This window comes from Haemorhous mexicanus, chromosome 7 (assembly GCF_027477595.1).
Source record: "Haemorhous mexicanus isolate bHaeMex1 chromosome 7, bHaeMex1.pri, whole genome shotgun sequence".
NCBI classification, from domain to species: Eukaryota; Metazoa; Chordata; class Aves; order Passeriformes; family Fringillidae; genus Haemorhous; species Haemorhous mexicanus.
This window is the reverse complement of record NC_082347.1, coordinates 9,601,738-9,617,509: the sequence shown is the minus strand read 5'-3', so window position 1 is coordinate 9,617,509 and position 15,772 is coordinate 9,601,738.

Below are 15,772 nucleotides of genomic sequence, written 5' to 3'. Positions count from 1 at the left end.
GGGAAAAGTCAGACTGGATTGACAGTGCCAAGTATCTCCTGCAAAATGACACCAAGGACCTGGGCTGGTGACTATTGTTTCTTAGGTGGAAGGGCCTGCCTATGTGTTCCAGGGCCTGTGGCTCAGAGTGGCGGGCTGGCTCCTGAAATTCGGCATTGCGCAGGATTCCTCCCCAAGTGAAGCTGGCACCAGAGCCAAGTCAGGCTGGATTGACAGTGCCAAGTACCTGCTGCAAACTGACACCAAGAACCTGGGCTGGTGACTTTTGTTTCTTAGGTGGAAGGGCCTGCCTATGTGTTCCAGGGCCTGTGGCTCAGAGTGGCCGGCTGGCTCCTGAAATTCGGCATTGCGCAGGATGCCTCCCCGACTGAAGCTGGCACCAGTGCCAAGTCAGGCTGGATTGACAGTGCCAAGTACCTGCTGCAAACTGACACCGAGAACCTGGGTTGCTCTCTTTTGTTTTTAGTTGGAAGGGCCTGCCTATGTGTTCCAGGGCCTGTGGCTCAGAGTGGTTGGCTGGCTCCTGAAATTTGGAATTGCGCAGGATGCCTCCCCGAGTGAAGCTGGCACCTGAGCCAAGTCAGGCTGGATTGACAGTGCCAAGTACCTCCTGCAATCTGACACCAAGAACCTGGGCTGGTGACTTTTGTTTCTTAGGTGGAAGGGCCTGCCTATGTGTTCCAGGGCCTGTGGCTCAGAGTGGCCGGCTGGCTCCTGAAATTCGGCATTGCGCAGGATGCCTCCCCGACTGAAGCTGGCACCAGAGCCAAGTCAGGCTGGATTGACAGTGCCAAGTACCTCCTGCAATCTGACACCAAGAACCTGGGCTGGTGACTTTTGTTTCTTAGGTGGAAGGGCCTGCCTATGTGTTCCAGGGCCTGTGGCTCAGAGTGGAGGGCTGGCTCCTGAAATTCGGCATTGCGCAGGATTCCTCCAAGACCAAAGCATGCACCAGTGGCAAGTCAGGCTAGATTGACAGTGCCAAGTACCTCCTGCAATCTGACTCCAAGGACCTGGGCTGCTGACTTATGTTTCTTAGGTGGAAGGGCCTGCCTATGTGTTCCATGGCCTGTGGCTCAGAGTGGCCGGCTGGCTCCTGAAATTCGGCATTGCGCAGAATGCCTCCCCGACTGAAGCTGGCACATGAGACAAGTCAGGCTGGATTGACAGTGTCAAGTACCTCCTGCAAAATGACACCAAGAACCTGGGCTGGTGACTTTTGTTTCTTAGGGGGAAGGACCTGCCTATGTGTTCCAGGGCCTGTGGCTCAGAGTGGAGGGCTGGCTCCTGAAATTCGGCATTGCGCAGGATTCCTCCCTGACTGAAGCTGGCACCAGTGCCAAGTCAGGCTGGATTGACAGTGCCAAGTACCTGCTGCAAACTGACACCAAGAACCTGGGCTGGTGACTTTTGTTTCTTAGGTGGAAGGGCCTGCCTATGTGTTCCAGGGCCTGTGGCTCAGAGTGGCCGGCTGGCTCCTGAAATTCGGCATTGCGCAGGATGCCTCCCCGACTGAAGCTGGCACCAGAGCCAAGTCAGGCTGGATTGACAGTGCCAAGTACCTCCTGCAATCTGACTCCAAGGACCTGGGCTGGTGACTATTGTTTCTTAGGTGGAAGGGCCTGCCTATGTGTTCCAGGGCCTGTGGCTCAGAGTGGCCGGCTGGCTCCTCAAATTCGGCATTGCGCAGGATTCCTCCCCGACTGAAGCTGGCACCAGAGCCAAGTCAGGCTGGATTGACAGTGCCAAGTACTTGCTGCAAACTGTCACCAAGAACCTGGTCTGGTGACTTTTGTTTCTTAGGTGGAAGGGCCTGCCTATGTGTTCCAGGGCCTGTAGCTCAGAGTGGAGGGCTGGGTCCTGAAATTCGGCATTGCGCAGGATTCCTCCAAGACCAAAGCATGCACCAGTGGCAAGTCAGGCTAGATTGACAGTGCCAAGTACCTCCTGCAATCTGACTCCAAGGACCTGGGCTGCTGACTTATGTTTCTTAGGTGGAAGGGCCTGCCTATGTGTTCCATGGCCTGTGGCTCAGAGTGGCCGGCTGGCTCCTGAAATTCGGCATTGCGCAGGATGCCTCCCCGACTGAAGCTGGCACATGAGACAAGTCAGGCTGGATTGACAGTGTCAAGTACCTCCTGCAAAATGACACCAAGAACCTGGGCTGGTGACTTTTGTTTCTTAGGGGGAAGGACCTGCCTATGTGTTCCAGGGCCTGTGGCTCAGAGTGGAGGGCTGGCTCCTGAAATTCGGCATTGCGCAGGATTCCTCCCTGACTGAAGCTGGCACCAGTGCCAAGTCAGGCTGGATTGACAGTGCCAAGTACCTCCTGCAATCTGACACCAAGAACCTGGGCTGGTGACTTTTGTTTCTTAGGTGGAAGGGCCTGCCTATGTGTTCCAGGGCCTGTGGCTCAGAGTGCCTGGCTGGCTCTTGAAATTCGGCATTGCGCAGGATGCCTCCCTGACAGAAGCTGGCACCAGAGCCAAGTCAGACTGGATTGACAGTGCCAAGTATCTCCTGCAAAATGACACCAAGAACCTGGGCTGGTGACTATTGTTTCTTAGGTGGAAGGGCCTGCCTATGTGTTCCAGGGCCTGTGGCTCAGAGTGGCCGGCTGGCTCCTGAAATTCGGCATTGCGCAGGATGCCTCCCCGACTGAAGCTGGCACCAGAGCCAAGTCAGGCTGGCTTGACAGTGCCAAGTACCTCCTGCAATCTGACACCAAGAACCTGGGCTGGTGACTTTTGTTTCTTAGGTGGAAGGGCCTGCCTATGTGTTCCAGGGCCTGTGGCTCAGAGTGGCCGGCTGGCTCCTGAAATTCGGCATTGCGCAGGATGCCTCCCTGGCTGAAGCTGGCACCAGAGAAAAGTCAGACTGGATTGACAGTGCCAAGTACCTCCTGCAAAATGACACCAAGGACCTGGGCTGGTGACTATTGTTTCTTAGGTGGAAGGGCCTGCCTATGTGTTCCAGGGCCTGTGGCTCAGAGTGGCGGGCTGGCTCCTGAAATTCGGCATTGCGCAGGATTCCTCCCCAAGTGAAGCTGGCACCAGAGCCAAGTCAGGCTGGATTGACAGTGCCAAGTACCTGCTGCAAACTGACACCAAGAACCTGGTCTGGTGACTTTTGTTTCTTAGGTGGAAGGGCCTGCCTATGTGGTCCAGGGCCTGTGGCTCAGAGTGGCCGGCTGGCTCCTGAAATTCGGCATTGCGCAGGATGCCTCCCCGACTGAAGCTGGCACCAGTGCCAAGTCAGGCTGGATTGACAGTGCCAAGTACCTGCTGCAAACTGACACCGAGAACCTGGGTTGCACTCTTTTGTTTTTAGTTGGAAGGGCCTGCCTATGTGTTCCAGGGCCTGTGGCTCAGAGTGGCCGGCTGGCTCCTGAAATTTGGCATTGCGCAGGATGCCTCCCCGAGTGAAGCTGGCACCTGAGCCAAGTCAGGCTGGATTGACAGTGCCAAGTACCTCCTGCAATCTGACACCAAGAACCTGGGCTGGTGACTTTTGTTTCTTAGGTGGAAGGGCCTGCCTATGTGTTCCAGGGCCTGTGGCTCAGAGTGGCCGGCTGGCTCCTGAAATTCGGCATTGCGCAGGATGCCTCCCCGACTGAAGCTGGCACCAGAGCCAAGTCAGGCTGGCTTGACAGTGCCAAGTACCTCCTGCAATCTGACACCAAGAACCTGGGCTGGTGACTTTTGTTTCTTAGGTGGAAGGGCCTGCCTATGTGTTCCAGGGCCTGTGGCTCAGAGTGGCCGGCTGGCTCCTGAAATTCGGCATTGCGCAGGATGCCTCCAAGACCAAAGCATGCACCAGTGGCAAGTCAGGCTAGATTGACAGTGCCAAGTACCTCCTGCAATCTGACTCCAAGGACCTGGGCTGCTGACTTATGTTTCTTAGGTGGAAGGGCCTGCCTATGTGTTCCAGGGCCTGTGGCTCAGAGTGGCCGGCTGGCTCCTGAAATTCGGCATTGCGCAGGATGCCTCCCCGACTGAAGCTGGCACATGAGACAAATCAGGCTGGATTGACAGTGTCAAGTACCTCCTGCAAACTGACACCAAGAACCTGGGCTGGTGACTTTTGTTTCTTAGGGGGAAGGACCTGCCTATGTGTTCCAGGGCCTGTGGCTCAGAGTGGAGGGCTGGCTCCTGAAATTCGGCATTGCGCAGGATGCCTCCCCGACTGAAGCTGGCACCAGAGCCAAGTCAGGCTGGATTGACAGTGCCAAGTACCTGCTGAAAACTGACACCAAGAACCTGGTCTGGTGACTTTTGTTTCTTAGGTGGAAGGGCCTGCCTATGTGTTCCAGGACCTGTAGCTCAGAGTGGCCGGCTGGCTCCTGAAATTCGGCATTGCGCAGGATGCCTCCCCGAGTGAAGCTGGCACCTGAGCCAAGTCAGGCTGGATTGACAGTGCCAAGTACCTCCTGCAATCTGACACCAAGGACCTGGGCTGGTGACTTTTGTTTCTTAGGTGGAAGGACCTGCCTATGTGTTCCATGGCCTGTGGCTCAGAGTGGCCGGCTGGCTCCTGAAATTCGGCATTGCGCAGGATGCCTCCCCGAGTGAAGCTGGCACCTGAGCCAAGTCAGGCTGGATTGACAGTGCCAAGTACCTCCTGCAAAATGACACCAAGAACCTGGGCTGGTGACTTTTGTTTCTTAGGGGGAAGGACCTGCCTATGTGTTCCAGGGCCTGTGGCTCAGAGTGGAGGGCTGGCTCCTGAAATTCGGCATTGCGCAGGATTCCTCCCTGACTGAAGCTGGCACCAGTGCCAAGTCAGGCTGGATTGACAGTGCCAAGTACCTGCTGCAAACTGACACCAAGAACCTGGGCTGGTGACTTTTGTTTCTTAGGTGGAAGGGCCTGCCTATGTGTTCCAGGGCCTGTGGCTCAGAGTGCCTGGCTGGCTCTTGAAATTCGGCATTGCGCAGGATGCCTCCCTGACAGAAGCTGGCACCAGAGCCAAGTCAGACTGGATTGACAGTGCCAAGTATCTCCTGCAAAATGACACCAAGAACCTGGGCTGGTGACTATTGTTTCTTAGGTGGAAGGGCCTGCCTATGTGTTCCAGGGCCTGTGGGTCAGAGTGGCCGGCTGGCTCCTGAAATTCGGCATTGCGCAGGATGCCTCCCCGACTGAAGCTGGCACCAGAGCCAAGTCAGGCTGGCTTGACAGTGCCAAGTACCTCCTGCAATCTGACACCAAGAACCTGGTCTGGTGACTTTTGTTTCTTAGGTGGAAGGGCCTGCCTATGTGTTCCAGGTCCTGTGGCTCAGCGTGGCCGGCTGGCTCCTGAAATTCGGCATTGCGCAGGATGCCTCCCTGACTGAAGCTGGCACCAGGGAAAAGTCAGACTGGATTGACAGTGCCAAGTATCTCCTGCAAAATGACACCAAGGACCTGGGCTGGTGACTTTTGTTTCTTAGGTGGAAGGGCCTGCCTATGTGTTCCAGGGCCTGTGGCTCAGAGTGGCGGGCTGGCTCCTGAAATTCGGCATTGCGCAGGATTCCTCCCCGACTGAAGCTGGCACCAGAGCCAAGTCAGGCTGGATTGACAGTGCCAAGTACTTGCTGCAAACTGTCACCAAGAACCTGGTCTGGTGACTTTTGTTTCTTAGGTGGAAGGGCCTGCCTATGTGTTCCAGGGCCTGTAGCTCAGAGTGGAGGGCTGGGTCCTGAAATTCGGCATTGCGCAGGATTCCTCCAAGACCAAAGCATGCACCAGTGGCAAGTCAGGCTAGATTGACAGTGCCAAGTACCTCCTGCAATCTGACTCCAAGGACCTGGGCTGCTGACTTATGTTTCTTAGGTGGAAGGGCCTGCCTATGTGTTCCATGGCCTGTGGCTCAGAGTGGCCGGCTGGCTCCTGAAATTCGGCATTGCGCAGGATGCCTCCCCGACTGAAGCTGGCACATGAGACAAGTCAGGCTGGATTGACAGTGTCAAGTACCTCCTGCAAAATGACACCAAGAACCTGGGCTGGTGACTTTTGTTTCTTAGGGGGAAGGACCTGCCTATGTGTTCCAGGGCCTGTGGCTCAGAGTGGAGGGCTGGCTCCTGAAATTCGGCATTGCGCAGGATTCCTCCCTGACTGAAGCTGGCACCAGTGCCAAGTCAGGCTGGATTGACAGTGCCAAGTACCTCCTGCAAACTGACACCAAGAACCTGGGCTGGTGACTATTGTTTCTTAGGTGGAAGGGCCTGCCTATGTGTTCCAGGGCCTGTGGCTCAGAGTGGCCGGCTGGCTCCTGAAATTCGGCATTGCGCAGGATGCCTCCCCGACTGAAGCTGGCACCAGAGCCAAGTCAGGCTGGCTTGACAGTGCCAAGTACCTCCTGCAATCTGACACCAAGAACCTGGGCTGGTGACTTTTGTTTCTTAGGTGGAAGGGCCTGCCTATATGTTCCAGGGCCTGTGGCTCAGCGTGGCCGGCTGGCTCCTGAAATTCGGCATTGCGCAGGATGCCTCCCTGGCTGAAGCTGGCACCAGAGAAAAGTCAGACTGGATTGACAGTGCCAAGTACCTCCTGCAAAATGACACCAAGGACCTGGGCTGGTGACTATTGTTTCTTAGGTGGAAGGGCCTGCCTATGTGTTCCAGGGCCTGTGGCTCAGAGTGGCGGGCTGGCTCCTGAAATTCGGCATTGCGCAGGATTCCTCCCCAAGTGAAGCTGGCACCAGAGCCAAGTCAGGCTGGATTGACAGTGCCAAGTACCTGCTGCAAACTGACACCAAGAACCTGGTCTGGTGACTTTTGTTTCTTAGGTGGAAGGGCCTGCCTATGTGGTCCAGGGCCTGTGGCTCAGAGTGGCCGGCTGGCTCCTGAAATTCGGCATTGCGCAGGATGCCTCCCCGACTGAAGCTGGCACCAGTGCCAAGTCAGGCTGGATTGACAGTGCCAAGTACCTGCTGCAAACTGACACCGAGAACCTGGGTTGCACTCTTTTGTTTTTAGTTGGAAGGGCCTGCCTATGTGTTCCAGGGCCTGTGGCTCAGAGTGGCCGGCTGGCTCCTGAAATTTGGCATTGCGCAGGATGCCTCCCCGAGTGAAGCTGGCACCTGAGCCAAGTCAGGCTGGATTGACAGTGCCAAGTACCTCCTGCAATCTGACACCAAGAACCTGGGCTGGTGACTTTTGTTTCTTAGGTGGAAGGGCCTGCCTATGTGTTCCAGGGCCTGTGGCTCAGAGTGGCCGGCTGGCTCCTGAAATTCGGCATTGCGCAGGATGCCTCCCCGACTGAAGCTGGCACCAGAGCCAAGTCAGGCTGGATTGACAGTGCCAAGTACCTCCTGCAATCTGACACCAAGAACCTGGGCTGGTGACTTTTGTTTCTTAGGTGGAAGGGCCTGCCTATGTGTTCCAGGGCCTGTGGCTCAGAGTGGCCGGCTGGCTCCTGAAATTCGGCATTGCGCAGGATGCCTCCAAGACCAAAGCATGCACCAGTGGCAAGTCAGGCTAGATTGACAGTGCCAAGTACCTCCTGCAATCTGACTCCAAGGACCTGGGCTGCTGACTTATGTTTCTTAGGTGGAAGGGCCTGCCTATGTGTTCCAGGGCCTGTGGCTCAGAGTGGCCGGCTGGCTCCTGAAATTCGGCATTGCGCAGGATGCCTCCCCGACTGAAGCTGGCACATGAGACAAATCAGGCTGGATTGACAGTGTCAAGTACCTCCTGCAAAATGACACCAAGAACCTGGGCTGGTGACTTTTGTTTCTTAGGGGGAAGGACCTGCCTATGTGTTCCAGGGCCTGTGGCTCAGAGTGGAGGGCTGGCTCCTGAAATTCGGCATTGCGCAGGATGCCTCCCCGACTGAAGCTGGCACCAGAGCCAAGTCAGGCTGGATTGACAGTGCCAAGTACCTGCTGAAAACTGACACCAAGAACCTGGTCTGGTGACTTTTGTTTCTTAGGTGGAAGGGCCTGCCTATGTGTTCCAGGACCTGTAGCTCAGAGTGGCCGGCTGGCTCCTGAAATTCGGCATTGCGCAGGATGCCTCCCCGAGTGAAGCTGGCACCTGAGCCAAGTCAGGCTGGATTGACAGTGCCAAGTACCTCCTGCAATCTGACACCAAGGACCTGGGCTGGTGACTTTTGTTTCTTAGGTGGAAGGACCTGCCTATGTGTTCCATGGCCTGTGGCTCAGAGTGGCCGGCTGGCTCCTGAAATTCGGCATTGCGCAGGATGCCTCCCCGAGTGAAGCTGGCACCTGAGCCAAGTCAGGCTGGATTGACAGTGCCAAGTACCTCCTGCAAAATGACACCAAGAACCTGGGCTGGTGACTTTTGTTTCTTAGGGGGAAGGACCTGCCTATGTGTTCCAGGGCCTGTGGCTCAGAGTGGAGGGCTGGCTCCTGAAATTCGGCATTGCGCAGGATTCCTCCCTGACTGAAGCTGGCACCAGTGCCAAGTCAGGCTGGATTGACAGTGCCAAGTACCTGCTGCAAACTGACACCAAGAACCTGGGCTGGTGACTTTTGTTTCTTAGGTGGAAGGGCCTGCCTATGTGTTCCAGGGCCTGTGGCTCAGAGTGCCTGGCTGGCTCTTGAAATTCGGCATTGCGCAGGATGCCTCCCTGACAGAAGCTGGCACCAGAGCCAAGTCAGACTGGATTGACAGTGCCAAGTATCTCCTGCAAAATGACACCAAGAACCTGGGCTGGTGACTATTGTTTCTTAGGTGGAAGGGCCTGCCTATGTGTTCCAGGGCCTGTGGGTCAGAGTGGCGGGCTGGCTCCTGAAATTCGGCATTGCGCAGGATGCCTCCCCGACTGAAGCTGGCACCAGAGCCAAGTCAGGCTGGCTTGACAGTGCCAAGTACCTCCTGCAATCTGACACCAAGAACCTGGTCTGGTGACTTTTGTTTCTTAGGTGGAAGGGCCTGCCTATGTGTTCCAGGTCCTGTGGCTCAGCGTGGCCGGCTGGCTCCTGAAATTCGGCATTGCGCAGGATGCCTCCCTGACTGAAGCTGGCACCAGGGAAAAGTCAGACTGGATTGACAGTGCCAAGTATCTCCTGCAAAATGACACCAAGGACCTGGGCTGGTGACTTTTGTTTCTTAGGTGGAAGGGCCTGCCTATGTGTTCCAGGGCCTGTGGCTCAGAGTGGCGGGCTGGCTCCTGAAATTCGGCATTGCGCAGGATTCCTCCCCAAGTGAAGCTGGCACCAGAGCCAAGTCAGGCTGGATTGACAGTGCCAAGTACCTGCTGCAAACTGACACCAAGAACCTGGTCTGGTGACTTTTGTTTCTTAGGTGGAAGGGCCTGCCTATGTGTTCCAGGGCCTGTGGCTCAGAGTGGCCGGCTGGCTCCTGAAATTCGGCATTGCGCAGGATGCCTCCCCGACTGAAGCTGGCACCAGTGCCAAGTCAGGCTGGATTGACAGTGCCAAGTACCTGCTGCAAACTGACACCGAGAACCTGGGTTGCTCTCTTTTGTTTTTAGTTGGAAGGGCCTGCCTATGTGTTCCAGGGCCTGTGGCTCAGAGTGGTTGGCTGGCTCCTGAAATTTGGCATTGCGCAGGATGCCTCCCCGAGTGAAGCTGGCACCTGAGCCAAGTCAGGCTGGATTAACAGTGCCAAGTACCTCCTGCAATCTGACACCAAGAACCTGGGTTGCTCTCTTTTGTTTTTAGTTGGAAGGGCCTGCCTATGTGTTCCAGGGCCTGTGGCTCAGAGTGGTTGGCTGGCTCCTGAAATTTGGCATTGCGCAGGATGCCTCCCCGAGTGAAGCTGGCACCTGAGCCAAGTCAGGCTGGATTGACAGTGCCAAGTACCTCCTGCAATCTGACACCAAGAACCTGGGCTGGTGACTTTTGTTTCTTAGGTGGAAGGGCCTGCCTATGTGTTCCAGGGCCTGTGGCTCAGAGTGGCCGGCTGGCTCCTGAAATTCGGCATTGCGCAGGATGCCTCCCCGACTGAAGCTGGCACCAGAGCCAAGTCAGGCTGGATTGACAGTGCCAAGTACCTCCTGCAATCTGACACCAAGAACCTGGGCTGGTGACTTTTGTTTCTTAGGTGGAAGGGCCTGCCTATGTGTTCCAGGGCCTGTGGCCCAGAGTGGAGGGCTGGCTCCTGAAATTCGGCATTGCGCAGGATTCCTCCAAGATAAAAGCATGCACCAGTGGCAAGTCAGGCTAGACTGACAGTGCCAAGTACCTCCTGCAATCTGACTCCAAGGACCTGGGCTGCTGACTTATGTTTCTTAGGTGGAAGGGCCTGCCTATGTGTTCCAGGGCCTGTGGCTCAGAGTGGCCGGCTGGCTCCTGAAATTCGGCATTGCGCAGGATGCCTCCCCGACTGAAGCTGGCACATGAGACAAGTCAGGCTGGATTGACAGTGTCAAGTACCTCCTGCAAAATGACACCAAGAACCTGGGCTGGTGACTTTTGTTTCTTAGGGGGAAGGACCTGCCTATGTGTTCCAGGGCCTGTGGCTCAGAGTGGAGGGCTGGCTCCTGAAATTCGGCATTGCGCAGGATTCCTCCCCGAGTGAAGCTGGCACCAGAGCCAAGTCAGGCTGGATTGACAGTGCCAAGTACCTGCTGAAAACTGACACCAAGAACCTGGTCTGGTGACTTTTGTTTCTTAGGTGGAAGGGCCTGCCTATGTGTTCCAGGACCTGTAGCTCAGAGTGGCCGGCTGGCTCCTGAAATTCGGCATTGCGCAGGATGCCTCCCCGAGTGAAGCTGGCACCTGAGCCAAGTCAGGCTGGATTGACAGTGCCAAGTACCTCCTGCAATCTGACACCAAGGACCTGGGCTGGTGACTTTTGTTTCTTAGGTGGAAGGACCTGCCTATGTGTTCCAGGGCCTGTGGCTCAGAGTGGCCGGCTGGCTCCTGAAATTCGGCATTGCGCAGGATGCCTCCCCGACTGAAGCGGGCACCAGTGGCAAGTCAGGCTGGAATGACAATGCCAAGCACTTACTGCAAACTGACACCAAGAACCTGGGTGGCTCTCTTTTGTTTCTTAGGTGGAAGGGCCTGCCTATGTGTTCCAGGGCCTGTGGCTCAGAGTGGCCGGCTGGCTCCTGAAATTCGGCATTGCGCAGGATGCCTCCCCGACTGAAGCTGGCACCAGTGCCAAGTCAGGCTGGATTGACAGTGCCAAGTACCTGCTGCAAACTGACACCGAGAACCTGGGTTGCTCTCTTTTGTTTTTAGTTGGAAGGGCCGGCCTATGTGTTCCAGGGCCTGTGGCTCAGCGTGGCCGGCTGGCTCCTGAAATTTGGCATTGCGCAGGATGCCTCCCCGACTGAAGCTGGCACCAGAGCCAAGTCAGACTGGATTGACAGTGCCAAGTATCTCCTGCAAAATGACACCAAGAACCTGGTCTGGTGACTATTGTTTCTTAGGTGGAAGGGCTTGCCTATGTTTTCCAGGGCCTGTGGCTCAGAGTGGCGGGCTGGCTCCTGAAATTCGGCATTGCGCAGGATTCCTCCCCGAGTGAAGCTGGCACCAGTGGCAAGTCAGGCTGGATTGACAGTGCCAAGTACTTGCTGCAAACTGTCACCAAGAACCTGGGTGGCTCTCTTTTGTTTCTTTGGTGGAAGGGCCTGCCTATGTGTTCCAGGGCCTGTGGCTCAGTGTGGCCGGCTGGCTCCTGAAATTCGGCATTGCGCAGAATGCCTCCCCGACTGAAGCTGGCACCAGTGCCAAGTCAGGCTGGATTGACAGTGCCAAGTACCTGCTGCAAACTGACACCAAGAACCTGGGCTGGTGACTTTTGTTTCTTAGGTGGAAGGGCCTGCCTATGTGTTCCAGGGCCTGTGGCTCAGAGTGGAGGGCTGGCTCCTGAAATTCGGCATTGCGCAGGTTGCCTCCCTGACTGAAGCTGGCACATGAGACAAGTCAGGCTGGATTGACAGTGTCAAGCACTTGCTGCAATCTGACACCAAGTACCTGGGCTGGTGACTTTTGTTTCTTAGGTGGAAGGGCCTGCCTATGTGTTCCAGGGCCTTTGGCACGGAGTGGAGGTCTGGCTCCTGAAATTCGGCATTGCGCAGGATGCCTCCCCAAGTGAAGCTGGCACCAGAGCCAAGTCAGGCTGGATTGACAGTGCCAAGTACCTGCTGCAAACTGACACCAAGAACCTGGGCTGGTGACTTTTGTTTCTTAGGTGGAAGGGCCTGCCTATGTGTTCCAGGGCCTGTGGCTCAGTGTGGCGGGCTGGCTCCTGAAATTCGGCATTGCGCAGGATTCCTCCCCGAGTGAAGCTGGCACCAGTGCCAAGTCAGGCTGGATTGACAGTGCCAAGTACCTGCTGAAAACTGACACCAAGAACCTGGGCTGGTGACTTTTGTTTCTTAGGTGGAAGGGCCTGCCTATGTGTTCCAGGGCCTGTGGCTCAGAGTGGCCGGCTGGCTCCTGAAATTCGGCATTGCGCAGAATGCCTCCCCGACTGAAGCTGGCACCAGTGCCAAGTCAGGCTGGATTGACAGTGCCAAGTACCTCCTGCAATCTGACACCAAGAACCTGGTCTGGTGACTTTTGTTTCTTAGGTGGAAGGGCCTGCCTATGTGTTCCAGGGCCTGTGGGTCAGAGTGGCCGGCTGGCTCCTGAAATTCGGCATTGCGCAGGATGCCTCCCCGACTGAAGCTGGCACCAGAGCCAAGTCAGGCTGGATTGACAGTGCCAAGTACCTCCTGCAATCTGACACCAAGAACCTGGGCTGGTGACTTTTGTTTCTTAGGTGGAAGGGCCTGCCTATGTGTTCCAGGGCCTGTGGCTCAGAGTGGCCGGCTGGCTCCTGAAATTCGGCATTGCGAAGGATGCCTCCCCGACTGAAGCTGGCACCAGAGCCAAGTCAGGCTGGATTGACAGTGCCAAGTACCTCCTGCAATCTGACACCAAGAACCTGGGCTGGTGACTTTTGTTTCTTAGGTGGAAGGGCCTGCCTATGTGTTCCAGGGCCTGTGGCTCAGAGTGGAGGGCTGGCTCCTGAAATTCGGCATTGCGCAGGATTCCTCCAAGACCAAAGCATGCACCAGTGGCAAGTCAGGCTAGATTGACAGTGCCAAGTACCTCCTGCAATCTGACTCCAAGGACCTGGGCTGCTGACTTATGTTTCTTAGGTGGAAGGGCCTGCCTATGTGTTCCAGGGCCTGTGGCTCAGAGTGGCCGGCTGGCTCCTGAAATTCGGCATTGCGCAGAATGCCTCCCCGACTGAAGCTGGCACATGAGACAAGTCAGGCTGGATTGACAGTGTCAAGTACCTCCTGCAAAATGACACCAAGAACCTGGGCTGGTGACTTTTGTTTCTTAGGGGGAAGGACCTGCCTATGTGTTCCAGGGCCTGTGGCTCAGAGTGGAGGGCTGGCTCCTGAAATTCGGCATTGCGCAGGATTCCTCCCTGACTGAAGCTGGCACCAGTGCCAAGTCAGGCTGGATTGACAGTGCCAAGTACCTGCTGCAAACTGACACCAAGAACCTGGTCTGGTGACTTTTGTTTCTTAGGTGGAAGGGCCTGCCTATGTGTTCCAGGGCCTGTGGCTCAGAGTGGCCGGCTGGCTCCTGAAATTCGGCATTGCGCAGGATGCCTCCCCGACTGAAGCTGGCACCAGTGCCAAGTCAGGCTGGATTGACAGTGCCAAGTACCTGCTGCAAACTGACACCGAGAACCTGGGTTGCTCTCTTTTGTTTTTAGTTGGAAGGGCCTGCCTATGTGTTCCAGGGCCTGTGGCTCAGAGTGGTTGGCTGGCTCCTGAAATTTGGCATTGCGCAGGATGCCTCCCCAAGTGAAGCTGGCACCAGAGCCAAGTCAGGCTGGATTGACAGTGCCAAGTACCTGCTGCAAACTGACACCAAGAACCTGGGCTGGTGACTTTTGTTTCTTAGGTGGAAGGGCCTGCCTATGTGTTCCAGGGCCTGTGGCTCAGAGTGGCGGGCTGGCTCCTGAAATTCGGCATTGCGCAGGATTCCTCGCCGAGTGAAGCTGGCACCAGTGGCAAGTCAGGCTGGATTGACAGTGCCAAGTACCTGCTGCAAACTGACACCAAGAACCTGGGCTGGTGACTTTTGTTTCTTAGGTGGAAGGGCCTGCCTATGTGTTCCAGGGCCTGTGGCTCAGAGTGGCGGGCTGGCTCCTGAAATTCGGCATTGCGCAGGATGCCTCCCCGACTGAAGCTGGCACCAGAGCCAAGTCAGGCTGGATTGACAGTGCCAAGTACCTCCTGCAATCTGACTCCAAGGACCTGGGCTGGTGACTATTGTTTCTTAGGTGGAAGGGCCTGCCTATGTGTTCCAGGGCCTGTAGCTCAGAGTGGCCGGCTGGCTCCTGAAATTCGGCATTGCGCAGGATTCCTCCCCGACTGAAGCTGGCACCAGAGCCAAGTCAGGCTGGATTGACAGTGCCAAGTACTTGCTGCAAACTGTCACCAAGAACCTGGGCTGGTGACTTTTGTTTCTTAGGTGGAAGGGCCTGCCTATGTGTTCCAGGGCCTGTAGCTCAGAGTGGAGGGCTGGGTCCTGAAATTCGGCATTGCGCAGGATTCCTCCAAGACCAAAGCATGCACCAGTGGCAAGTCAGGCTAGATTGACAGTGCCAAGTACCTCCTGCAATCTGACTCCAAGGACCTGGGCTGCTGACTTATGTTTCTTAGGTGGAAGGGCCTGCCTATGTGTTCCATGGCCTGTGGCTCAGAGTGGCCGGCTGGCTCCTGAAATTCGGCATTGCGCAGGATGCCTCCCCGACTGAAGCTGGCACATGAGACAAGTCAGGCTGGATTGACAGTGTCAAGTACCTCCTGCAAAATGACACCAAGAACCTGGGCTGGTGACTTTTGTTTCTTAGGGGGAAGGACCTGCCTATGTGTTCCAGGGCCTGTGGCTCAGAGTGGAGGGCTGGCTCCTGAAATTCGGCATTGCACAGGATTCCTCCCTGACTGAAGCTGGCACCAGTGCCAAGTCAGGCTGGATTGACAGTGCCAAGTACCTGCTGCAAACTGACACCAAGAACCTGGGCTGGTGACTTTTGTTTCTTAGGTGGAAGGGCCTGCCTATGTGTTCCAGGGCCTGTGGCTCAGAGTGGCCGGCTGGCTCCTGAAATTCGGCATTGCGCAGGATGCCTCCCTGACTGAAGCTGGCACCAGTGCCAAGTCAGGCTGGATTGACAGTGCCAAGTACCTGCTGCAAACTGACACCGAGAACCTGGGTTGCTCTCTTTTGTTTTTAGTTGGAAGGGCCTGCCTATGTGTTCCAGGGCCTGTGGCTCAGAGTGGTTGGCTGGCTCCTGAAATTTGGCATTGCGCAGGATGCCTCCCCAAGTGAAGCTGGCACCAGAGCCAAGTAGAGCTGGATAGACAGTGCCAAGTACCTGCTGCAAACTGACACCAAGAACCTGGGCTGGTGACTTTTGTTTCTTAGGTGGAAGGGCCTGCCTATGTGTTCCAGGGCCTGTGGCTCCGAGTGGCGGGCTGGCTCCTGAAATTCGGCATTGCGCAGGATTCCTCCCCGACTGAAGCTGGCACCTGAGCCAAGTCAGGCTGGATTGACAGTGCCAAGTACCTGCTGCAAACTGAAACCAAGAAACTGGTCTGGTGACTTTTGTTTCTTAGGTGGAAGGGCCTGCCTATGTGTTCCAGGGCCTGTGGCTCAGAGTGGCGGGCTGGCTCCTGAAATTCGGCATTGCGCAGGATGCCTACCCGACTGAAGCTGGCACCAGAGCCAGGTCAGGCTGGCTTGACAGTGCCAAGTACCTCCTGCAATCTGACTCCACGAACCTGGGCTGGTGACTTTTGTTTCTTAGGTGGAAGGGCCTGCCTATGTGTTCCAGGGCCTG